Below are 25,948 nucleotides of genomic sequence, written 5' to 3' on the forward strand. Positions count from 1 at the left end.
GCAATTTGGGTTCGACTGAAGTGAACCTCGAGCTTCAGTGATGCCGAAGGGGGAACTGGCAGCCGTTGAACTGGGTGGGGGTCGGAATTAGCAGGTCCCATGTTATCCTATAGGGAAAACGTTCCAGCTTTGCCTGGCCGTATCTCCGGTTCCCAGGGGGCTAGAGACACAGGGCTGGGCTCGTTGGAAAGCCCCATCCCTCAGCTACAAAATGGGCTAATGGGTGGTCCTGTGCACCCCCGGACCACCCCCTAGATTCGCCTATGTTAGCTAATGCCTTCTTGTGCTCTATCTCTTCAGATCCAAACAGTCTTTCACATTCTTGTGAAGTGAGTGTGTGCTGACCTGACAGCAATAGTGCAGAGCAGCTATCAGCAGGGTGTAATTCTGTTCTGTTTCAATTAAAATTTTGGTTGAAATCATTGCAATGAGCCTTTTCCTACTAAACACATAGGGAATATTAAAAGAATAGAACAATCAGAACTGTCCCTATGCTGGCAACAGTAGTTGTAGTTTAGGGCTTGCTGGAAAAACATACAGAATTATACATTTGAGTGTGATTACATAAAGCACAGAGTCTAAATAAAATAAGTAATTTATAAGGTTCCAAATAAGTGTCACCATTTACATTTTTACAATAAAATAGCTAAAAAAAACAAAACAAAGGTGAACCCTTACTATTTGCATTTCAGAAGTGACCATGTAAAATGCTTTTAGTGACTATTTGCTGGATAAAATAGTCAGGTATGCCAGCAAAAGTAATAGCAATACATGCATGCCTTGAATTGCACCACCCTTTATTTATATCCTCTTTTTACTGTTGCAGGGAAAGCATAGTTCCACATAAAGTGAATGTGGAATAGCCAGTCAAGGATTTAGACAGCAGGACTCATTAGAGCCAGTTATTTCCTGTTATACAGTATGTTTGTCCAGAGCAGAGGGTCAATGTTCCCAATGTCTTTTAGTGGCTGGGCAATAGGCTGGGGGGAATTTGGGGAATTATGCTAGGGATTTCTGGAGTATACCCACATTGTGAAGCCTATGTTGCCTGCTGGAAAACCTGCCGTGCTACAACCTGTGAATTGCCGTTAAGCTGGTATGCGGTCTACCTGCTACTAATAAACAACCATACTTTATTTCAATCTAGTGTATGTGATTCCTTTTCACAATACCTTAAATACAATATAACAGTAAAAGAACAACAAACCCTCTTTTTAATACATTTTTTACAATTTTTTTTTTACACTGATACTAGTGATTAAAGTTGTATGGTATTAGGTGGGGACTGAACTGAACTGACGGAATGGGTTTCTGGAGAGCCAGAAGGAAACCTGGAAAGATATGCAGTAGGGGGCTTAGCTGGAGAGACACAAGAGGATGGTGTTGGAGAGACACAGGAGGATAATGTTGATGAGACACAAGAAAACGGTGCTGGAGAGTTGCAGGAGGATAATGATGAAAAGTCGCAAGAAGATGGTGCTAGAGAGTTGCAGGAGGGTAATGCTGGAGAGTCAGAGGAAGATAATGCTGGAGAGACACAGGAAAATAGTGCTGGAAGATAATATGGGAGAGACACAGAAAGATTGTTGTAAGGAGATGCAAGAGTATAATGATGCACAAAGGAAGATGGTGCTGGGAAGATGTAGGAGGGTAATGCCAGAGAGTAAAAGGAGGATGGTGCTGGAGAGTCATAGGAGGATATTACTGGGGAGACACAGGAAGATGGTGCTGGAGAGATGCAGGAGAATAATGTTGGAGAGTCACAGGAGGGTGGTGCTGGAGAGATGCAGGGTGATCAGGTGGAGAGTCACAGGAAGATAGTGCTGGAGAGCCACAAATTACAGTGGCTATTTGATTCCCCATAAGTCTAACAATGAGTGGAATCTACACAATGACTAAAATTTCCTTACCCGCTGTTTGCTGTGACTGGAAACTAGGCGCTAGTACAAGACCATGTGCTAATAAACAATGGTTAATAAAGTTAGCTTGGTTAATGCTATGGCAAACAACCTAACATTGAAATTACCAAAAGAGGATCAACCACTCATTCCATCAGCTTTATTGTCAGGAGCCAGCAACCCAGCAATACATCATCATTACATTCTAAATGATCTGATATACATGAATAGATTTAGACAAGGATGAGGTTTATATGGAATACATTACTGATGCATAGGTAGCACATGTGGCTGTCTTATAGAGTAGTTTGCACTTGCCCATGTAACATATTCATCTGGCTTACTTATACATCACATAGGCTAATGAAGACCATAGGCTAATTAATGCCCAGAAACCTCCCTTCTGTTAGATACCAAAAGTTTGTTCTTTAGATTTCTCTCCCTTACAGATTATGCTGCAGATCATTTATAGTGTATTTATTTTTAATACTGTATTACTGCATCTTATAATATGTACAGTTTCTGTTTATTATGAAGTTGCATGTGTTATATACACTATTCAGTATATTATATGGTATAAGGAAACCAATGTGTACATACAGTACTTTTCCAGTGCTGGTGCTACTGTAGGTTCTTCTGACACTTCCCCAGACTCCTGGACTGTCTCTAGCGCTCCGCAAAGCAGGAGCCTGGGATTGTGGAATGGGGCTTCCATCCAGATAAAAAATTAGATTAACCGGGCCGATAATAATGCAGCATCTGTTGGCTTACTATGATAGCTGACCCTGTGTATACAGGATGTAGACGCACTTATCGTTGCTTTGATATGGCCGCTAGTGCCTGTTTGGTGCAGCAGTCACCATCGCCGCTCAATGCTTTTCTATGAGCCACGTGTGTGACACATTAGACACACAAGCATGGCGACAGGAGCGCTTGAATCGCTATGGATATCGCATGTGGTAATTGTCGTGCCAACAATGAGTATGGCTACATCTGTATCTGATTAGTTACATACTCATACCTCCCAACATGACCCTCTCCAGGAGGGACACATCTCTCTTTTCCTGGACTTCCCTCTTAATGTATGATTGCCATCACCTGTGTTGAACAGGTTAATTGCTGAGAAAGGAGTTTCAACACAGGTGATGACAATCATACATTAAGAGGGAAGTCTAGGAACAGAGCTTTGTGTCCCTCCTGGAGAGGGTCATGTTGGGAGGTATGCATACTGTATACTACACTTTGTATGAGGGAGACTATGGGGTAAATCATAGCTCCCAACATGACCCTCTCCAGGAGGGACACAATGCTCTGTTTCTGGACTTCCCCTTAATTTATGATTGCCATCACCTGCTGTGAACAGATTAAGTGATAAGAAAGGCGTTTCCACACAGGTGATGGCAATCATAAATTAAGACAGAAGTCCAGGAATAGAGCATTCTGTCCCTCCTGGAGAGGGTCATGTTGGGAGGTATGGGTAAATGTAACTGTCTGTGAAATGCAGGCATTGACAGTTGGCAGGGTATTACATTTACCCCAATACAGTGGCGTAGCTTTGTTTGGGGCGGACAGGTAAGCCTGCGTTAATGGGGGGGCGCCCCCTCTCCCCCCCCCTGGCTGCCCGTGCCCCCCATGCCCCCCCCCCATTACCGCAGGCTTACCTGTCCGCGCGTCCCGGCTCCCCTCCTGGCTTCAATTAATTCTATGCAGACGGACCACGATAAAATGGCCGCCCCCATACCGCAGACAGTTTCAGAGAACAGTCTGCTTTATGGGGCGGCCATTTTATCGTGGTCCGTCTCCATAGCATTGATTGAAGCCAGGAGGGGAGCCGGGACGCGCGGACAGGTAAGCCTGCGGGGGATGGGGGGCGGGGGGATTACTATAGCACCGCAGCCCCCCCGGCGCCCCCATATGCACAGCGCCCCCCCCCCCGCGACCGCGGGGGCTGCGGTGCTATAGCTACGCCACTGCCCCTATAACATGTTACATAGGTACAATTATTATAAAACCAAGCATTAGCAAACCTCCTAGAAATCCTGCATTTGCTCTTGCATCATAAGCAGTGTGCAGAGGCATTCAAAGTACAAACAATATAAAACTGATCGCACATATACATGTGTGCATGGATGCATTTGTTCCATTTTCCCTCTTTGTCTGTGTAGATGAGATAAACATGCTTTGAACACTGCATCACCCATTTTTCATGCACTATGGGAATTCCCAATTTTACTGATTAAACTCTTCAGCAGCCCCAAAATGCTTTTTCTGTATAGCACAAAAATGCATCTTGATTGGCTGAAACATAAAACACACATCTTGATGCCGTTACAGTTTGCTGCAAATATTGTTAATCTGCATCTTGAACGTTAAGTGGTTCTGTTAAGAAAGCAATGTTCTTTCACTGTAAATAATGGCACACATACTTGTATATGTATTTTACAGCCACAATTGATGCCAAATGTTTAGCATTTTTCTAAGCATCACCATTTTGGACAGGTCATTTTATGACATAGATCATTATTCATGCGGTGCCAAATGATGTTAGACAATAAACCCATTTGACTCCAAAACTGTATCATGTGGGATTCATTTTTTGAAGGGAAGACTGATGTAGAACATACCAACAGCTGCAATGCATTATCTTTGATGTAAACCCGTTCTTCTGTAACTATGTTTACTTATTGGATTGATTTGATAATTATCACACAAATGTAATACTTTTATAGAAAATAACTGATTTTTTTTTAAAGCAAAACATTTCTATGTACTTGTTTGTAGCAAATATTACATGCAAACTTCTAATAATTCTTAATGCCATTTTGGCACATTCCCTATAATACTTGCTGGCATGAAAATCATTCATTATAGTGCAGATGCTACAGTACATGATTGTAGAGTTGTAGTATTTACACATTTCTACAGCTCTCTCTGTGAGTGTGACTACTTATTACTGCCACTTAAAGGAGCAATAAAAATGTGTTTTTTTTTCTTCCTTTACACTTACATTTCCAGAGTAAAGAGACACTGCATGCTGATTAAGCAGTGAGGTAGACATAATCCACTGAAGGGTTCTTGCAGGCTGCACTTTAGTACCGGTAGTTAGTCATGTGTTGTGCTAAGGAGGTAGGCATAAGGCCTATCAGAGCAGGGGGAGGGAGTAGGAAGGTTAGGAGTGATCACGTGCTAGAGTGATCTGCCTCTGTCCTAGAAAGCCCCACCCACCCTTCCCTATTTTTCCTTCTTCCGAGGCGGTAAAGAACGGTCATCTTTAATAGCTCTGTGTGTATGTAGATAGTTGGTGCACTCTCCCTTGACATCAATTGTCATGGGCCATGCTTCTGCCCGGGGAATGGCCACACCATTTGCAAGGGTGGTTTGAGCAGGGAGAGTGATCACCAATGATGTGTGTATGCATGGTGATGTTTACCCCCACTTTCCTTTTATTGACCATTCTTTGGTGCCGCCACCATTTATAGTTATTATGTTTAAGTTGTCAAAATAAATTTTGACATTCATTTTGAAATGCCAGCACTTGTGTCCGTGTATTTATTTCAGGTTAAGTTATTAGTTAAGTTAAGGTTAAGTTATGGTTAAGTGTGGTTATGTTTATAAAGTGTGGGCCTGGAGATATCTGATGGTGAGTTTATTCATTTTAATAGTAGACACTAGCCATACTTATATCATAACTGCTAGCTTTATATCATAACGTCCTAGCTTTGAGCTTTCTCTTGTGCTTTTAGTCTTTGAATGTTCCAAGGTTCAGGATAATTTTTACTCCTCTGATATGCTTGCTGATCATGATGTGCTATACTATTATATTACAGAATAGTTAATCCCGTAGTGTACTTGGAATACTTTAAACTGTTGTAGACATCGCAGGTTACAGCAGTGTGGAGCTTTTAATGCTATACGTCCTACTGGATTTCATTTATGAGCTACAAATACTATTAAGGATTGCGGTACTTGTTTCCTAGCATGGCCACACCGATTTGTATCGGGGTGATCGGGTCGGAAAAATCGCGTCGGTCGCATCGCATGCGACCAAATCGCATGCGATTCGACCGACGCGATGACCCGATTTTTACATTGAATCAAATGTGAATAGGGACCCTGGGACCCTATTTTACAAAGTAGTCCCCAGACCCCAAATTTTACCCCCTCAACGGCACCCCACGATTGACGCCAACCCAAAGCGTGGCGAGCGCAGCGAGCCCGCGAGGGGCGGCGGTACGCGTCCTCCGACCTTTTCATACCCCTACTATCCACGTCGGCGTGGAGTTGAGAATATAAAGTGTGGCAAGTGCAGCGAGCCACCGAGCCCGAAGCGTGGCGAGGGGATGCGTATAACTTCACAGGTATACGGGTCCCCTCCCGGGTTGGCGTCAATCGTGGGGTGACGCTCCCAATGGGGTTGCTTAACTTTTTAACAATGACGGGGCCATATACAATGTGAAATGGGTCATATTGGCCCATTTCACATTGGCCCTTATTCTGATCGGTGCGGATATTCCCGCATTCTTACGGAGCGGTCCGCACGCCACGGTGTTCTGCCGCGTGCGGCCATCGTCCGTAGAAACGCCCACGTGTCCTCCGCATTCGGACGGACTCACTCTTTAAGAACAGGGCGTGTTTACGGACGACATACAAACCATGCGTGTGCGGGAGAAACACTCAGATTCTGCACGGTATTACAGAGTATTACAGAGTATGCTCGGGAATACCGCATCCGAACGGGAGCCAAGCGGTGCTACCGCCCGTAAGCGGAGTATTTACGCCAAACAACCCACTATTATGTATCTTCTGCAATACATCACATGACCCACTTATTCAATTACCTATCCTCATAAAAAACTGCTTATTTTGAATTGGAATCAATTAGATGCCAATATATCCTTACAAGCATGCCTAACACATGCATTGCACACATTAACCCTTACAGCAATTTAAGTGCAATGGTTTGTATTAGACCCTGTGTAAAAGATTATAAACAATCTACACATATACTGTTTAATGTGCAAATAAAACCAACAACTGTGAACTTGCATAAAACATTTATTAGAATCAAAAATTAACATTTAACTAAAAAAATATACAATAATAAATTAGATTAGGAGATCTCGCAGGTCCTGCAGATCGGCTACTAATAGCCTCAAATGGTGCTCCGCCCGCAGGAGGGCCCCACGAACCCCCTCATCTGCCGGTGTGGTGTCATCTGTGGGCATGTCAAAGGGGCAAAAATTAGTCATGATATTCATGCATACATTTCACATACTGCTACATAAATTGCACAAATGCTAGGTGACATGTGTGTGTATATATATATATATATATATATATATATATATATATATCTATGTAGAGAGATAGAGACACACATAGATAAATAGATATGACACATACATATATACATACATGCAAACTTATTTACTACATACTGTGTTTTTTTCCCTCTACCCTTTACTCTGCAGAAGACATAACAGTCATAGTGTTTCTTCTCAGTCACAACCCACCCATGACTAACCAATGACAAGCATGTCATGGCCTCCGTCAATAAGAACTTGTCACAATCTCCTCAGTCTAAGTTCAGTGATGGTTCGTGGCATGGGAGTTATGCAAATGTCAGGAATGCACAGTACACATCCTCAAAATCATAATTCTGTCTAAACCAACCTACAATTCTGTGAGGGCAAAAAAACAATCTGAACTACAGGGGGTGTTTAGGTAGAGGAGGCTCCTGGGACACTGGCAACTTGTGACTCCATTCCAAGGTAGGCCGGGCCATACTCCATTTATAGCATACATCCTATAGTTTATAAATAACATTCACCAACAATATAGATTCCACTATTTGATGGGTCATAATCAACGCTTGCAGCAGGTGAATTTAATCCACAAATGATCCACTCATCCCTTTACTCCAGGATCCTGTTTAACTACAACGGTTATGTGGCAGTCAAAATGGAGCTCAAAGCCATCCCACAAACCTGTGTAATTCAGAGGTGTCCTGGATGAAAGGGATGCCTTGGACACCCCATCTAACCCGTACCTGTATCTGTAGCTACCCACTTTGGGGTCTGTATTAATAGTATTGTACCAAATTTTTTTATCGCCAGTGCTACATAACAAATACCAGTACAACTACTTCATGAATGATGCATTATGTAAACATACCGATCAGATGGGACTCCGGGGCCTGACACGCCTCCTCCCCCTCGGAATCGGACACCTCTGGGGCAACCGTGGCCTCCTCAGCCCCCTCCTCCGCCAGCTCCTCCGCCACCATCACCTCGTCCACCTCCTCCGCCACAACCAACTCCTCCACCACCACCACCTCCTCCTCCACCTCCTCCTCCACCACCTCCTCCACCACCACCACCTCCTCCTCCACCTCCTCCTCCGCCACCAACACCTCCTCCTCTGCCACCAACTCCTCTTCCACCTCCTCCACCACCACCTCCTCAGGCACCTCCTCCTCCTCCACCACCTCCTCCACCATCTCCTCCACCATCTCCTCCACTTGCTCCTCCAACATTTCCTCCTCCTCCTCCACTTGGTCCTCCTCCACCCTTGCCGCCACCTCCTCCTCCTCAGGCTCTTGCCCCTCCTCCTCGGCCAGGGCTGCCTCGGCCTCTTCACGTGCCTGTCGGGCTCGGGCTCGTGCTGTGTGGTAGAAAAAAAAATCATGGTCAATGTCGGGTCATTGGGGCACATGTATTAATCCATAACAAGACATACATGGAAGGGTGATAATGATGGCAAACGATGCTGGAAAGTAGCTCCTTACTGTTAATGGACTCCAAAATGTGACATTTAAAATATTATGTGATTCTTAGTAATTTGTTCAAACATTACAACCCTGGCATTTATCAATGTGTAACACATATTAGATCTGGCACATTGTATGCATCAGAATCATCAATGCTATGTCATTACATATAAAAGCCACATGACTGCATGTTAACCAGGAAGAAGCACACATAACAGTCTATGGACTTTTAAACCCATGGACACCCACTTATCATGAGACACATTTTATTGTTTCTATATGCTATGTTGTAAGTGCGAAATTTCATAGCTAAAATACTCACAATCAGCTATTTCGCCCCTAATTTGCTGTAACAGCTGGGGCTGGCGCCTGCGGAGGTCCGACCACCGCCTCTCGAGCTGCCCGATGGTCCTCCGCACCCGAGTGCGGGCGTAAATCCTGCGCCCTGCCGCAGCATAGGCCCGGCGTTTATGTCGGTTGCTGATAAAGGGCCCAGCACGGCCCAGCCTTGTCTCCATGACGGAGACAAGAACCCTCAGCTCCGCAGGAGAAAACGGGTCTGCCCTTCGTGTCTCCGCCATGTTAACAATGGCATCAATCAACCAATCAGGTGGTGGCATTGGTTTATCACAGTTATTTGTGTTAATAACTTTATTGTTCATCTTTACATGAGCAGCGTCTCTGCGCCAACACAAATGGTGACAAATTCGCATGCCTTCAAAACAGTAGTGCTGATGTATGGCAATGAACAAATCTGATATATATAAAACACAGTGTGTATGCACTTAGCAAATCCAATGACGCCTCGCTCCGCCAAGCAACGCGTGCTATAGCTTAGCAACGCATAGCTGTACTTAGCATTACTTACTCTATGCATCTATGTGTATGCGTACATTTATGTTTAAAAGACACATACACATACTTGCAGGTATCCTGAGTCCAGCATTATACACCAGCGCTGGCTGCCTGGCTGCCTGCCTGGGTGCCTGCCTGCCTGCCTGCCTGCCTGCTCCTTGAAATGTTTAAACATGTTAATAAATTCAAATATCATATATATATATATATATATATCTGCAAACAAATCATACATCAACACAGGAAAAAATCCCCAACACATTAGAGAATAAATCAATGTACTCACCAGTCATCAGGGATAGTATCAACTACAATAATGAAGATATAACAAACACATAAGATCCCTTGTAGAAGGTATAATAATGAGCACCTATATTGTACTTCCCCCAAAACTAAGCACATATGATAAATATCTACTATTTCTTTGCCATTAGGAGGGCAGGCTGGATAATTGTCGTTTTGTAACACTGACAACTACCACACTGTACTTATTTGAAGGGGTGATTTTTACAACAATTGGTGTGTTCTGGTCAACTAGATAAAATGTACCTGAAGTATCTTTGCGCCACAGAGTCCCGCAGCTGGTATCCCCTCCGGCATTCAGGGGCGCGGGATGGGCGCATGGGCGGATCTTGCGGCTCAGATGGTACCTCCCACTCATCAAAGGGTATCTCACGCCGCACAGCAATGTTGTGGAAAAATATACACAGGCCCACGATCCTCGACACCATTTGAGGCGCATACTGTAAGTCACCACCAGTGCGGTGGAGCACTCTAAATCTACCCTTTAAAAGGCCAATTGAGCGCTCCACCACTTGCCTGGTGGCAACATGCGCCACATTGAATGCCTCCTGTGGGCCCGGTGCTGGGTAGCTGTACGGCGTAAGTAGCCAGGGCGTACATGGGTAACCGGAGTCACCCAGAACCCACGCATCACGGCCTTCCAGCTCTTGTAGTCTTTGCCATATCCCGGTTTGTCGGATGACATGAGAGTCATGGGCACTTCCGGGAAACTTCGAGTTGAAGGCGAGAATCTCCATGGATGGGCCACATACCACCATCACGTTCAGTGAGTGGAACAATTTGCGGTTCCTATATATCTTCTCACAACCCACCCATGACTAACCAATGACAAGCATGTCATGGCCTCCGTCAATAAGAACTTGTCACAATCTCCTCAGTCTAAGTTCAGTGATGGTTCGTGGCATGGGAGTTATGCAAATGTCAGGAATGCACAGTACACATCCTCAAAATCATAATTCTGTCTAAACCAACCTACAATTCTGTGAGGGCAAAAAAACAATCTGAACTACAGGGGGTGTTTAGGTAGAGGAGGCTCCTGGGACACTGGCAACTTGTGACTCCATTCCAAGGTAGGCCGGGCCATACTCCATTTATAGCATACATCCTATAGTTTATAAATAACATTCACCAACAATATAGATTCCACTATTTGATGGGTCATAATCAACGCTTGCAGCAGGTGAATTTAATCCACAAATGATCCACTCATCCCTTTACTCCAGGATCCTGTTTAACTACAACGGTTATGTGGCAGTCAAAATGGAGCTCAAAGCCATCCCACAAACCTGTGTAATTCAGAGGTGTCCTGGATGAAAGGGATGCCTTGGACACCCCATCTAACCCGTACCTGTATCTGTAGCTACCCACTTTGGGGTCTGTATTAATAGTATTGTACCAAATTTTTTTATCGCCAGTGCTACATAACAAATACCAGTACAACTACTTCATGAATGATGCATTATGTAAACATACCGATCAGATGGGACTCCGGGGCCTGACACGCCTCCTCCCCCTCGGAATCGGACACCTCTGGGGCAACCGTGGCCTCCTCAGCCCCCTCCTCCGCCAGCTCCTCCGCCACCATCACCTCGTCCACCTCCTCCGCCACAACCAACTCCTCCACCACCACCACCTCCTCCTCCACCTCCTCCTCCACCACCTCCTCCACCACCACCACCTCCTCCTCCACCTCCTCCTCCGCCACCAACACCTCCTCCTCTGCCACCAACTCCTCTTCCACCTCCTCCACCACCACCTCCTCAGGCACCTCCTCCTCCTCCACCACCTCCTCCACCATCTCCTCCACCATCTCCTCCACTTGCTCCTCCAACATTTCCTCCTCCTCCTCCACTTGGTCCTCCTCCACCCTTGCCGCCACCTCCTCCTCCTCAGGCTCTTGCCCCTCCTCCTCGGCCAGGGCTGCCTCGGCCTCTTCACGTGCCTGTCGGGCTCGGGCTCGTGCTGTGTGGTAGAAAAAAAAATCATGGTCAATGTCGGGTCATTGGGGCACATGTATTAATCCATAACAAGACATACATGGAAGGGTGATAATGATGGCAAACGATGCTGGAAAGTAGCTCCTTACTGTTAATGGACTCCAAAATGTGACATTTAAAATATTATGTGATTCTTAGTAATTTGTTCAAACATTACAACCCTGGCATTTATCAATGTGTAACACATATTAGATCTGGCACATTGTATGCATCAGAATCATCAATGCTATGTCATTACATATAAAAGCCACATGACTGCATGTTAACCAGGAAGAAGCACACATAACAGTCTATGGACTTTTAAACCCATGGACACCCACTTATCATGAGACACATTTTATTGTTTCTATATGCTATGTTGTAAGTGCGAAATTTCATAGCTAAAATACTCACAATCAGCTATTTCGCCCCTAATTTGCTGTAACAGCTGGGGCTGGCGCCTGCGGAGGTCCGACCACCGCCTCTCGAGCTGCCCGATGGTCCTCCGCACCCGAGTGCGGGCGTAAATCCTGCGCCCTGCCGCAGCATAGGCCCGGCGTTTATGTCGGTTGCTGATAAAGGGCCCAGCACGGCCCAGCCTTGTCTCCATGACGGAGACAAGAACCCTCAGCTCCGCAGGAGAAAACGGGTCTGCCCTTCGTGTCTCCGCCATGTTAACAATGGCATCAATCAACCAATCAGGTGGTGGCATTGGTTTATCACAGTTATTTGTGTTAATAACTTTATTGTTCATCTTTACATGAGCAGCGTCTCTGCGCCAACACAAATGGTGACAAATTCGCATGCCTTCAAAACAGTAGTGCTGATGTATGGCAATGAACAAATCTGATATATATAAAACACAGTGTGTATGCACTTAGCAAATCCAATGACGCCTCGCTCCGCCAAGCAACGCGTGCTATAGCTTAGCAACGCATAGCTGTACTTAGCATTACTTACTCTATGCATCTATGTGTATGCGTACATTTATGTTTAAAAGACACATACACATACTTGCAGGTATCCTGAGTCCAGCATTATACACCAGCGCTGGCTGCCTGGCTGCCTGCCTGGGTGCCTGCCTGCCTGCCTGCCTGCCTGCCTGCTCCTTGAAATGTTTAAACATGTTAATAAATTCAAATATCATATATATATATATATATATATATATATATATCTGCAAACAAATCATACATCAACACAGGAAAAAATCCCCAACACATTAGAGAATAAATCAATGTACTCACCAGTCATCAGGGATAGTATCAACTACAATAATGAAGATATAACAAACACATAAGATCCCTTGTAGAAGGTATAATAATGAGCACCTATATTGTACTTCCCCCAAAACTAAGCACATATGATAAATATCTACTATTTCTTTGCCATTAGGAGGGCAGGCTGGATAATTGTCGTTTTGTAACACTGACAACTACCACACTGTACTTATTTGAAGGGGTGATTTTTACAACAATTGGTGTGTTCTGGTCAACTAGATAAAATGTACCTGAAGTATCTTTGCGCCACAGAGTCCCGCAGCTGGTATCCCCTCCGGCATTCAGGGGCGCGGGATGGGCGCATGGGCGGATCTTGCGGCTCAGATGGTACCTCCCACTCATCAAAGGGTATCTCACGCCGCACAGCAATGTTGTGGAAAAATATACACAGGCCCACGATCCTCGACACCATTTGAGGCGCATACTGTAAGTCACCACCAGTGCGGTGGAGCACTCTAAATCTACCCTTTAAAAGGCCAATTGAGCGCTCCACCACTTGCCTGGTGGCAACATGCGCCACATTGAATGCCTCCTGTGGGCCCGGTGCTGGGTAGCTGTACGGCGTAAGTAGCCAGGGCGTACATGGGTAACCGGAGTCACCCAGAACCCACGCATCACGGCCTTCCAGCTCTTGTAGTCTTTGCCATATCCCGGTTTGTCGGATGACATGAGAGTCATGGGCACTTCCGGGAAACTTCGAGTTGAAGGCGAGAATCTCCATGGATGGGCCACATACCACCATCACGTTCAGTGAGTGGAACAATTTGCGGTTCCTATATATCTTCTCACTTCGAGATGGAGGCACAAATGGTACATGGGTGCCATCCACAGCCCCTATCACATTAGGGAAGCCAGCAATTTGATGGAAGGCCTGCTGGCTTCTGCGCAGGGTCTCGGTGGCAAATGTCATGGCCATGAAGTGCCCCTTGCGCCTGAACATGGCCGACGTCACACGCCTCAGGATTCGGCAGAAGGCCGGCTGAGATATTCCAGCAAGTACTGCCACTACTTGTTGGAATGATCCTGAGGCGCAGAAATGCAACACCGCCAGCAGCTGTGTGTGAGGCGGAATTGCTGTCGTGATCCCGTGTAGAGGTTCCAGATCACTCTCAATTAACGAGAGCAGATCCAGAATTACATGTGGCGGTAACCGGTACCTAGTAAGTACCTCATCATCGGGCATAGCAAACAGAGTCACCCGTGTGCGATAGATTCTAGCACGTCCTGGCCTCCTTGGGCGACGAGTGGGGAGAGCCGCAAGTGCCCTTAGCCTCCTTTCCATGTCCCGCAGCATTGCTTCAGCAACCTATAAAGAAATGAACATAAATACTGATGCACCTATGCACATAATGGCCATATCCCACTACAAATAGATTTGTAGGCTTCAATACGTACAATAGATGGCCGCCCCGTAAAATCCCGAAGATCCATTTGACTCTATAATGATGTAACAATAATATGAACTCAATACACACCGTCCTAAACACACAGATGCTTACAACATCGAACTACTAAACACTACTTGAGTATCAAAGGTGTCTGCATTTGTTGCCGACATCATGTACTATGAGACATTCCAGCTATTGCTGGGACATGTTGTCCTGCAATAGATGAACACACACAGGTTTCAGACCTGTGAGTGAAATAGTGAACATGTGACATGTTGCAATAATGCTACAAAGACTTTGCTGGCCCAACAATCTGTAGTCAGTGAGGCAATGGTGCATACATTCATACACTTACATTGTTAATGGATAACATATCTACAAGGACCATGGAAGAGCTTACCTTAGACCCTGACAAGTCCAGATCTGGAGACAAATGATTCTAGCAGCAATTCACTATTTATAGGCCTGTCACATGTGTGGTCTATAACAGTAGTGATGAGTATTGCATGACTTGTGGCCTGGATTTTCTAAGGGATTGGGCTACTTTTAGCTTGCAATCAAACGCCACAATACCACAGTAGTCATGAACCAAATAGCATGTGTATTGTGCGATAGTCACAGGTGTAGCAGAAGATTCTATGCAATGTTAGAATTGGTGACCAGTATTTCATGTCGAAGTTTCGCCAGGTTTTACACAATGGAATTTCTGCCACCGTATGCGGCGCGAAAAAACAGCGACGTACGCTCGTGCACGGAACGCAGCTGCCGCTGATGTCCGCCAAACAGGATACACAAACAGTATATAAAGGTGTATTCGAAGGTGACAATGTTGTTGCTAACATGTCTGGATCACAACCAGAGGTGGACCCAGACCTGCAGCAACTATTTGACCAGATGGACTCCAGCACCACCTATGTGCCACTGCACATGCGGCCAGTGGGAAATGAGGAGGCTGCTGGCCCTTCTACAGCAGGCCAACCTGCACCTGACCATTCTACAGCAGGGCAACCTACACCTGGCCCTTCTGCAGCAGGGCAACCTGCAGCTGGCTCATATGCACCATCAGCAGAATCTTTTGGAACACAACCGGGGACTTCACAAGATAGTACCATGGCCAGCACTTCAAGTGCAGCGACACGTGCCAGGGGGCGTGGCCATGGACGTGGCAAGGGGAGAGCGAGGGCAACAGAGGAACCAACTACAAGAAATAAGGCATATGAAGCACAGGAGCTTGCCATCCTGGTTCCCCGAGCACGTGATTGGATTGAGTGTCCATCGGAGAAGCTGACACACACACACACACGCAGATGGAAGATTTGGGAACAGATAACGGCAGAGATTAATGAAGTAGCGCCACAAGTTCGTGAGACGGACCATGTGAAGAAGAGGCAAGTTGTTTTGTGATACATGTGCCCAGTAATAGACAAGTAATGATTGAATTCATGCTTAGATGGATTTTGCAAATGGCCCGTGAGGTTGTTACGATACACAGACATTATTGCCATGTTATTTAGTTGAGAGTTAGAGTATGGTGATTGTGAATGTGTATTGTAACGGTTGATATCATAGTTGCATGTAATGTTATCTTTTGGACATTAAGCACATGTCGTAATATGTAGCACAGAGCAATGGCTGCAACAGCAAACATCTGGAGTGACATGTATTAATATGTCAACTTACATTGCAGGTGGCAGGACTTCAAAACCAACCTGAAGAGGAAGATGACCAAGCGGTGGGAACACAGCCAGACATCTGGGGCCGGGCCCATGCCATCAGGGCTAGAGCTCACCCCCCTGGAGTTGATGGCCGAGAGCTGTATATCAGTTGAGGAGGTCAGGGGGGTGAGCACGATGGATAGCGAGGCCCCAGCTGAAGTGTTTGCGTCTTTTCTGGAAGGTAAATATTGGTCATGCCATAAGCTTGTGCAAGTAATTATCTTAGAATGTGTCCTAATTGTGTTTATCATTTTCCACAGACACCCCACTGCTTGGTGACGACTCTGCTCAGGAGGTGGAGGAGTCCGTGCCACCTGGCCCCAGTGGTAGGCCTGTGCAGCAGCAGCCATCGGCCCAAGCCGATTTGGCCAGGTTGGCCCAGATGCTTGGGGACATAAACCAGCAGGGAGAGTTGGCATCAGAACGGATGCATAGGACCGAGGAGATCATGGCGAGCTTGGTCAGCACCCAGCAGGCCATCGCTGGGAGCCTGCAGGCCATGGCTGAGGCGCATCAGGCCATGGCTGCAAGTGCTCAGGTGCTGGCCGAGCAAGCCACCCGCCAAAATGATCTCCTCCTCCACCATAATGAGCTTATGGTGGAGCTGGTTAACAGCAACAGGGTCCTAATGTCATCCGTTTCTGGTGCATTACCACCAGCAACACTCCCTGCTGGCAGGAGGGGTAGACCAGCCAACCCCTCACCAGCATCTGCTCCACCTGCCCCAGCATCTGTCCGTGGCCGAAGAGCTGCTGCACAGGCCAAGGAGCCTACCAAGGCCAAACGTGGTCGAAAATGAACTTGTGGCTGCATTAATCTCCACCGTTATCTCATCCCAAATCTTCCATTGTACTGTGTGTGTCAGCTTCTTGTGTCCAATCACGTGCTGAGGGTAACCAGATGAGCCCTTGCTTCCAATGTCCTTTTTGGTTCCCCTGTTGCCCTCTTTTGCCTGCCATTACTGTCAGCTGCACTTGATGTGATGTTGCTAAGTCCCCGGTTGTGTTCCAAATGATTCTGCTGATGGTGCATATGAGCCAGCTGCAGGTTGGCCTGCTGCAGAAGGGCCAGGTGTAGGTTGCCCTGCTGTAGAATGGTCAGGTGCAGGTTGGCCTGCTGTAGAAGGGCCAGCAGCCTCCTCATTTCCCACTGGCCGCATGTGCAGTGGCACATAGGAGGTGCTGGAGTCCATCTGTGTGCAATTATATTTGTTTTGTATTATAATTTATTTTGGTACATTCCTGCCATGGTTTGTTTTTTTTGGTATTTTTATTTTTTTGTCATTGCATCACAGTGGCATTGACTGTGAAATTTATATAAATAAATTGCTTTACTTTACAACAATTGTGTGGTTTAATTAGTACATGTCGCATACACATGTGTATTGCTAGTATTAATATTCAGTCATGTCCATTGTTAGCAGGTTTAAAGTGTGTCAGAAGTACAGCATATGTGGGTGATTAGTAAGGTTTCCTTGAAGCAGCAATGGTTTCAATTAAAGCACTGACAAGCGTCCTATTAGTGATTAATGAGTAAAGGAGTCGATTTTATTGGGTTCAGGTGTTAATGCTTGTAGTCATTAGGCGGTCCGTTCGCCTCCCGCAGGAACGAGTGGTGTCCGCAAAGCAATAGTGGCCTTTTGGACACCGCACATTTCTTCCCTTTTTGTTCGCGTGCATTCGGAGTGCTATCCGAATGCACGCCCCCCAACATAAGTGTACTCCCCCGTGTCCGCCCATGTTTCCGCCCCGTTTTGCCCACTTTGAAACTACGCCCATGTGTCATTCCGCATGACGCCCATAATACGCCCATATTTCCCGAATGATTGCGGTGACCAGTTTTGTACGGGATTTGCCCGAACAGGTACGGAGTCAAGGCGTGGCACATGCGCGTGGCGTTCTCCACGCATGCGCAGACGCCGTAAAGACGCGATCCGAAAGTATGCGGGAAAGTACGCGTCAATCAGAATAAGGGCCATTGTATGATATGCAAAATGGACTTAATCAAGTCCATCTCATCTTGTGCCATTATAATGGCACAAGACCGACGCGATGCTCCCGATTTCAATGTTAAAAATATTTTAACATTAAAGCCTATGGCAAAATCGCGTCCATCGCGTCGGTCGCGTCGCGGGCCATGTTAATGCACGCGACCGACGCGATGGTCCCGATTTTGCCTTTGCCGGCAAAATGGACCTGATTTCAAAGGAAATCGGGTCCATCACGTCCATCGTGTACCTTAACTTTAAGGTACACGATGGACAAGATTGTGGCCATGCTAGGAAACAAGTACCAGGATTGCTTTCATTTTTCACCAGGTTTAGAATGCTCCACATACTTACTGCATTTTAATGGAAGTGTGTGTGCATTTTAGTACTTGGTTGGAAGCACTGATAGGAACCAAGATAAAGTTAGCAATATGACTCCTGCCTCCAACATCACAAGTAAGACATGTTGTCTTGCCACAATGACTATTCACACATTGGGGCAGATGTATTAAGCCTGGTGAAGAGATAAAGTGGAAGGTGGTAACGCACCAGCCAATCAACTCATTAAAACTTTTTAAACACAGATGTTTGTCTGATGCATTATCACCTTCAACTTTATCTCTACTTTATCTCTTCATTAGGCTTAATACATCTGCCCAATAATGTATTTATTTATTAACAGTTTCTTATATAGCGCACACATATTCCGCAGCGCTTCACAAAGAGAATATTTGAACATTCACATCAGCCCTGCCCCAGTGGTGCTTACAATCTATATTCCCTACCACATATACACGCACACACACAGACATTCTAAGGTTAATTTTGTTGGGAGCCAATTAATCTCCCAGTATATTTTTGGACTGTGGGAGGAAACCAGAGTACCCGGAGGAAACCCACGCAAGTACGGGTAGAATATACAAAATCCGCTCAGTTAGGGCCAGGTGGGAATTGAACCCATGACCTCAGTGCTGTGAGGCAGTAATGCTAACCATTACACCACCCGTACTGCCATTACTGTAAAAATGCCAAAGTAACTGTTGTGACCAGTATGCAATACACATTCCATTATATACTGGCTAGTTCTCACGGGGCTCAAGTTCATCTCAATCACGGCAAGGCAAGTTGGAGTTTGGTGCCCCCCCCCCAACTACTTAATAAAAAAGGGAGAACAAATATTAGGTGTACTGGAGCCCACAGAGAATTGTCAGGGCTCCAGCTACACTGCGTGAGAGTGGCCGTTGGGTCAGACTTATTAACATTCAGAATCAGCAATCACCAGCAGGTCCCATCTCACAGTCCAGCAGCAGGGTGCCACGCTGTCGCTTGCCGCAGCACAGGCTGAGCGGTACTACGTGAAAGCAGTCCTACCCCCTATTGCGGGTGTTAGCAGGGTTCCTGAAATAGAGCCAAATGACTATGCAGCAGGTGCGCTACAGAGCTCTGTTGGAAGAGCAGAAGCTACACCTGGATCCCCGTGTGAACCACACAGGTGCTGCTATACATGCAGGGGCCTCTTCAGAGCTTGGCGGCCGGAGGCAGGTGTCTCCTTTACCTATGGGAGTTACACAACTGATAGAACACAATTCATAGGGGCACTACAATACTCTGACCTCCAATTACATTATACATTACTGGACCCCTTGTCTGTTTGCTAGCATATAATACTAAGACTATTTGCTGTGTACAGTATACCAGAGCCCTTTTCCTGTTGGCCAGGTGACTGCTGTACAGTACAGAATCCTGTCCCTGGTGGCTTTTCTGCAATAAAGAGCTCTTTCCCCAATGGCCAGTATAAAGACAGGGTACAACTCCTGTCACAAAAAAAAAAAAGTGTTGGATTTTCGGATGGCTGACTATGCACAGGTGTGGTGTGTTTTAAGTGATTTAATGGTGGATTGGATGAACTTGAATGGAGTACAGGAGAAATGGTAAATACTAAAAGCAACAGACATTTGTATCAAACGGGTTAAGAAAAGCACCAAGAAAAGGAAGCCAGTGTACTGCAGTTCACAAAACAAGGTATCAACTGACGTTAAAGCTAAATACACAGCAATACAAACAGATTCAAAATAATAATGACAGTTTCTTGCCAGAGGAAAGGAGGCTAAGAAGGTGAATAGGAATGCAAAAGCGAGGATGAAATGGACAAGTAGACATAGAGGGCAAAACTTTATTTTAAGTATATAAGTGAAATTAGAAGGACCTCTCAAAACTGAAAGTGGATAAATCAATGGGTCCAAATCGGATACATTCATGGATACTAAAAGATCTAAAAAATGTGCTGGAAAACACTAAAGGTGCAAATTCAGAGGACTTCAAAATGTTGTACCACTGCACAAAAGTAGAGAAAGAAGCAAGTAAATACTGATAAGTAAGCCTTGCATCAATAGTAGGGAGAAGTAATACAAACACTATTGAAAGAGAGAGTAGTGGAATATCTAAAATCAAACAACTTACAGAATTCCAGCTTTTCAAAGCTATGGCATTAAGGGTACTTTACTACAAACTACTGAAGAGGAAAATGGATTTAGGGGTCACTATTTCAAGCGACTTGCAGGCAGAAAAGTGATGCAACAAGGCAATGAGAAAGGTGAGTCAAATGCTCGGTTGCATAGGATGCCTCTAAGGAGCTAACAATCTAGTGGGAGGGCGTAACAAACAGATGACATGGGATGCAAACAAGCTGGAGGTGGTCTGATGACAGGATGTAAGAAAATCAGAGATGGTCAAGGCATGAGGCATGGGGTTGGAGGAGCATCCTCATGACTAGGTTATGCAGCAGAAGGGTATGCTGTGATGAATAAGTGGGTTTTCATTGCCATTTGAAGCTTTCCAGAGTTGGGGAGAGTATAATGGAGCGGGGTATCGCATTCCACTTAAGGGGTGCAGCACAGGCAAAATTTTGAACTTGAGCATGAAAAGTAGTGATTAAGGTAGTCAATAATTGTAATAATAATAATAATAATAAGAATAACAACGTGCAGCCCTTTCTCTTGTGGCTAGTTTATAATGTGCAGCCCTTTCCCTGGTGGCAAGTATATAATGTGCAGTTCTTTCTCGGGTGGCTAATGGGTGTTAACGCTGAGCTTCTGAGATCCGTCTCCTCTACCAGTAAAAATCAGCTTTGTTTCTTCTCGATGGATCTCTGCTACCATTGGAGTTCAGTAAAGGACAGTAACATGGAGTCTACAAAAAAACAAAAAACTAATCATGACGTGAGAGAATGTGAAGAATTTGCATGCAGGTGACAGGTCACATGACAGACCTTAGCAATGTTCGCTGTCTGCTCCCAATGCTTGCCCTTTTCCTGCCCTTTACAAACATACTGTACATATTACAAAATGCATCAGGTCAATATGTAGAAAGGTTATACTGTATGCGTCGTTCCTTACATTGATGTATAGAGGCAATTTAATTTGTTTCATTAATTGCAACCATTCCACCACACAGACGGGGGACTTCCAGCAAATACTTTTGCCTATATTTAGACACTGTGAGTGCAATAAATCATGAGCACATTTGTAATAAGCAATGTTAAATCCACCAGCTGAGCTACAGTATATAGAAGAATAAAATAAATTTCAGAATAAAACTATTTTTATGTCCATCTATTTTGCCAATATCACATTTGACCAAAACTTGTGGAATATGCAAATGATGATTCTTAATGTACACTTTTTGCCAACTACTTGAAAATTAAAAAAAATATAGCTTTTTTAAGTAGGTTATTTCAGTATAACCTTTCAGCTGGAGAAGTCGGAGTGCACAGAGGCAGACCATTAAACTGGTACTTTCAAATAATTTTTCCATATGAAAGAAATAGTACTTTTTTGCCAAAAAGGGAGAAGGAGTTCCTGCAAGTGCTGCTGGGATGGAAAGGAATCAACTGCAAAAGTCTAGGGGTGCTGAGGTCAGGGAGCAGACTTGTCTGGCTAGCTTCCTCACAGACTCACAGAGAGCTGGCAAACAAACGCAACATGACATCCTAAATAAACACTCCATCACAATGAACCACTTTTTCCATAGTATTAAGTCATTTCACAAAAAAAAATTCAAAAAAATATATGACATTTTCCAAGCTGTTTCTGATCAGCTATTACTGAGCGTACTGCAAAAAAAAAAAAAAAAGCTGTACTGTATCCAAGGAAAGATGTTTGGAGTTAAATATATAAATGTTCATTTCAGATATATGTACTAATAGCAAAATGCAGCCAAAATGCTGAAAACTGTGGTTTGCTGAGATTTGGCCAGGTTTTACACACAAAGGGGGCTTGGACCCATAAAGCAGTGTCATAGGCTTCTTTATGTATTGTGCACAGAAGCGGTTCCATTTGGATTCCTCCCAGTGGGGCTAATTCAGACCTGTTTCCATGGGCACAAATTCACACAGTGACCGAGTATTGATAGACTGTGCATGCGTATGGAATGAAGTGTGCACGTTCTGTGATAAAGTCCTGCTCATTTTTGAATCACTGGTGATTGACAAGAAGTAGGTACCTTGGGGTGGTAATTGGCGGTTTTATGGGAGTGCCAAGAAAACACCAGGCGGGCAGATGAAAACGCTGGAAGTGACAGAGAAAAGGCAGGCATGCCCAAGCGTTTTCGGGGAGTGTGACATCAGCATTAGGCCGGATATAGGATATACCTGTATCCATCACAGCCGTCGAGTAAGTCTCTGACTACTCTCAGCTTGCCATGACTGGTGCCCAGTACAAAAATCATTCAATGGTGAGTGGCTTACCAATGGTTTTGATAATTTTCGCACAGCTGCGAAAATATCTACAGCGAATATAACTCTGGCGGAGTGGCATCTACCTGAATGCTGACCACTGAAAATGTGTGACCGTCCAATCAGGTCTGAATTGGCCCGTGTTCCATGAGGCGCATGCCTCATCCGACTTATGCACAGAAGGACTCGTGTCATGAACCCGAAATCAGGATGTGGAAATAAAGCATTAAATAACACATCTCGGTCCCCTTGTATTGCTGCTTAATACACATGCATGTATGACTTGCCAGTCATTCAGTACATGCCCATGTGAATGTAGTGAAGGTCATACAACTGCCTTGGATGAATGCATGTCCCCAATGCAATGATTCCCCTCATTGATTCCCCCCAGCAAGGGACACAGCCTCGTATATCAAAGCATGTATGCATTTATTCACAGTTCGGTCACCAATCTGATACTGATATGACATTTTACAATGGCTGTGTCACATGCCTTTTTCTGATTAATTCTTTAGTGCACTTATTGTATGCATCCCTCGCTGTCACATATGGGCAGCATTCCTCAGTCCCCCTTGTTGCTTTGGTCCTATTCTTTATTTAACTTTATTAGCACGGAGGTGATTTACATGTATATTATCTTTCTCCCACAGTGTACTCCCCCGTGTTTTTTATATTGAACCAGTTCCCAGAGGAGTTCCGTCCGTCAGCGCTGTTCTAGCAAGACACCGGTCACTACTCTTTCTCCTCGGGACAGTACGCACTGTGTTGCTATACACAACAGAGGTTGCCATGACAACATCTGAGCCACTGTGGGCGTGCAGTCATGTCGTCACCGGACCCGAACAGGAGGCAATGTTATTGAAGGGCGCACATCAAATGTAAGTGTTGTTTGTTATATATACCAGGGTTGCCGACCCTCACGGAATTTCCGGGAGTCTCCCGAAAATCGGGTACCCCCTCCCGGTCCCCCGGAAGGGTGGGCAACCCTCCCGGATTCAGGGGGGACCCCCGCTGACCCCCCGATTGCGGCATTAAAATGCCGCAATCCTCGGGTCTCAGAGGAGGGGGCGGAGCTAAAACGGCACAATCGCGTCATTTTAGCCCCGCCCCCTCCACGGAGATACGTGAATTCGATGCTTTAACAGCATGGGGGCGGGGCTTAGTGATGTCACTCGTAAGCCCCGCCCCCTGAGCGGCTGCTGAAACTCTCCTCTCCGGGCTCCCGGAGAGGAAAATCTTAAAGTCGGCAACCCTGATATATACAGTACTTGCTTATTCACACTGTTTTTCAGTTCTTGATAAAAGGGCTCATCCCCTGAAACGTTGACTACTTGATTGCAGTTGCGTGTACTGGTTGAGTATCCCTTATCCAAAATGCTCGGGACCAGGAGAATTTTGGATAATGGATTATTCCGTATTTCGGAATATTTTAATATTTCAATGATGTATTTTGAAGTATTTTGCATTTATGCTGTATAAACACATTAACTACATGAAATAAAAACAAATACATTTTATTTGTTCAAAAAACAAGGTTTCAAAACATGAAACAAAGTTTGTGTACTATCTAAGGTACTGAATGTGAATGCCAACCAATCATTTTCTTGCACATGTTTAGTGCCAGTTACATATCATGTCCTCAGTAGTGCTGTTACAGATGTCCCCAGTTGTGCCAGTTACATATCATGTCCTCAGTAGTGCTGTTACAGATGTCCCCAGTAGTGCCAGTTACATATCATGTCCTCAGTAGTGCTGTTACAGATGACCCCAGTAAGTTTTTATCAAAAAAAAAATGGAATGTATGGTTTTCGGAATAATTCGGATAACGGATATTCGGATAAGGGATACTCAACCTGTACTTATTTAAAATTCCTGACTGACATCTACCTCGGGACTGATATTGTTATTACATTGTTATCATTACTCATATGGGAGTGCCGGTGTACTCGGATCAGATAGATAGATAGATAGATACAGATGGGGCCGGGCTCATCTTTGCAGGGGATGGCGATGGCGATGCCATCTGCCATCCCCCATCACCCGCCATCTGTATTTGCGAAAGGGGACGTGCGCAACGGCTTCCCCCGGGTCCCCGCCGGCTTGTCGGCGGTCACCCGGGGTCCCCACCGCCTCCCCGCACCCCCCCCCCAACTCTGTCCGTCTTCCTGAAGCGGAGACGGACAGGGTCCCGTTGCCCCGGCGCATGGACACTGAGATGCGCGTCTCAGTCAGATGGTGAGCCGGGTGCTGGCGGATCGCCAGCGGTGACGTTCTGGCGATTCGCCAGCAAAGATGAGCCCGGCCCTATCTGTAGATAGATAGATAGATAGATAGATAGATAGATAGATAGATAGATAGATAGATAGTAAACATATACTGTATGTTTTACTAAAATACATAATCATAAAACAAATGTAATTTTTTTTTACCCAATTACAATATTAATATGGTTTAAGGTTTGAGTGCTGGGACCATTATGTGAACTCAAGAATAAAATCGAATAAATGTTTCCTCTACCTTATCTAATAAATAACTCCAAAACAGAACTTGACATGTCTAATGGAACATTTGAGAATTCTAATGTCATCATTTTAGCCTGTTATATGAAAGACATTAAATGCTTAATTCTAAAGGGCTTATTTGAAAAGTATTAAAACATGGAATTTTAGTTTTCATACGATTTTTCCTGATTTTGCCTATTTAAAAAGCAATTAAAATTTTTCTGAATATTCAATTGAAATAATTAAAATCCTCAGATGAGTTTTGGGTGAATAGATTTTCAACATCCCCAGTTGGTTAAAGTTAGTTTTCAACTGCGGAAATCTATTATATAAAAAAAAGAGAGATTAATATATTTAATATCCTACTGTGTATAACAAAAGGATAATGCTGCTCCTGACCTCCTGGGGTTAATTCAAGTGTTTTGCCTGCTGGCGGCCACAAGATGGTGACCAGCAGAGCAATTCAAGTATTCAGTACTTCGTTTGGACACAGATACCGGACTGACATTGCTGTTGTCGATTCATTTTGACGGGCTGGTAACTA

The 25,948-nt window shown here is 45.0% G+C and overlaps 1 long non-coding RNA gene across 1 annotated transcript in view; it reads left to right on the forward strand.

Moving 5' to 3' along the window:
- The window catches only part of LOC146072550 (uncharacterized), a 102,106-nt gene extending 78,329 nt beyond the window's left edge, over positions 1 to 23,777 (forward strand). The window contains exon 3 of the long non-coding RNA XR_014473180.1: positions 23,554 to 23,777. This is a non-coding gene — a long non-coding RNA (uncharacterized LOC146072550). The remainder of the gene's footprint in view (positions 1 to 23,553) is intronic.
- Positions 23,778 to 25,948: the final 2,171 nt, after the last annotated feature.

The sequence above is a fragment of the Crinia signifera genome, chromosome 4, assembly GCF_055691185.1.
Source record: "Crinia signifera chromosome 4, ASM5569118v1, whole genome shotgun sequence".
NCBI lineage: Eukaryota > Metazoa > Chordata > Amphibia > Anura > Myobatrachidae > Crinia > Crinia signifera.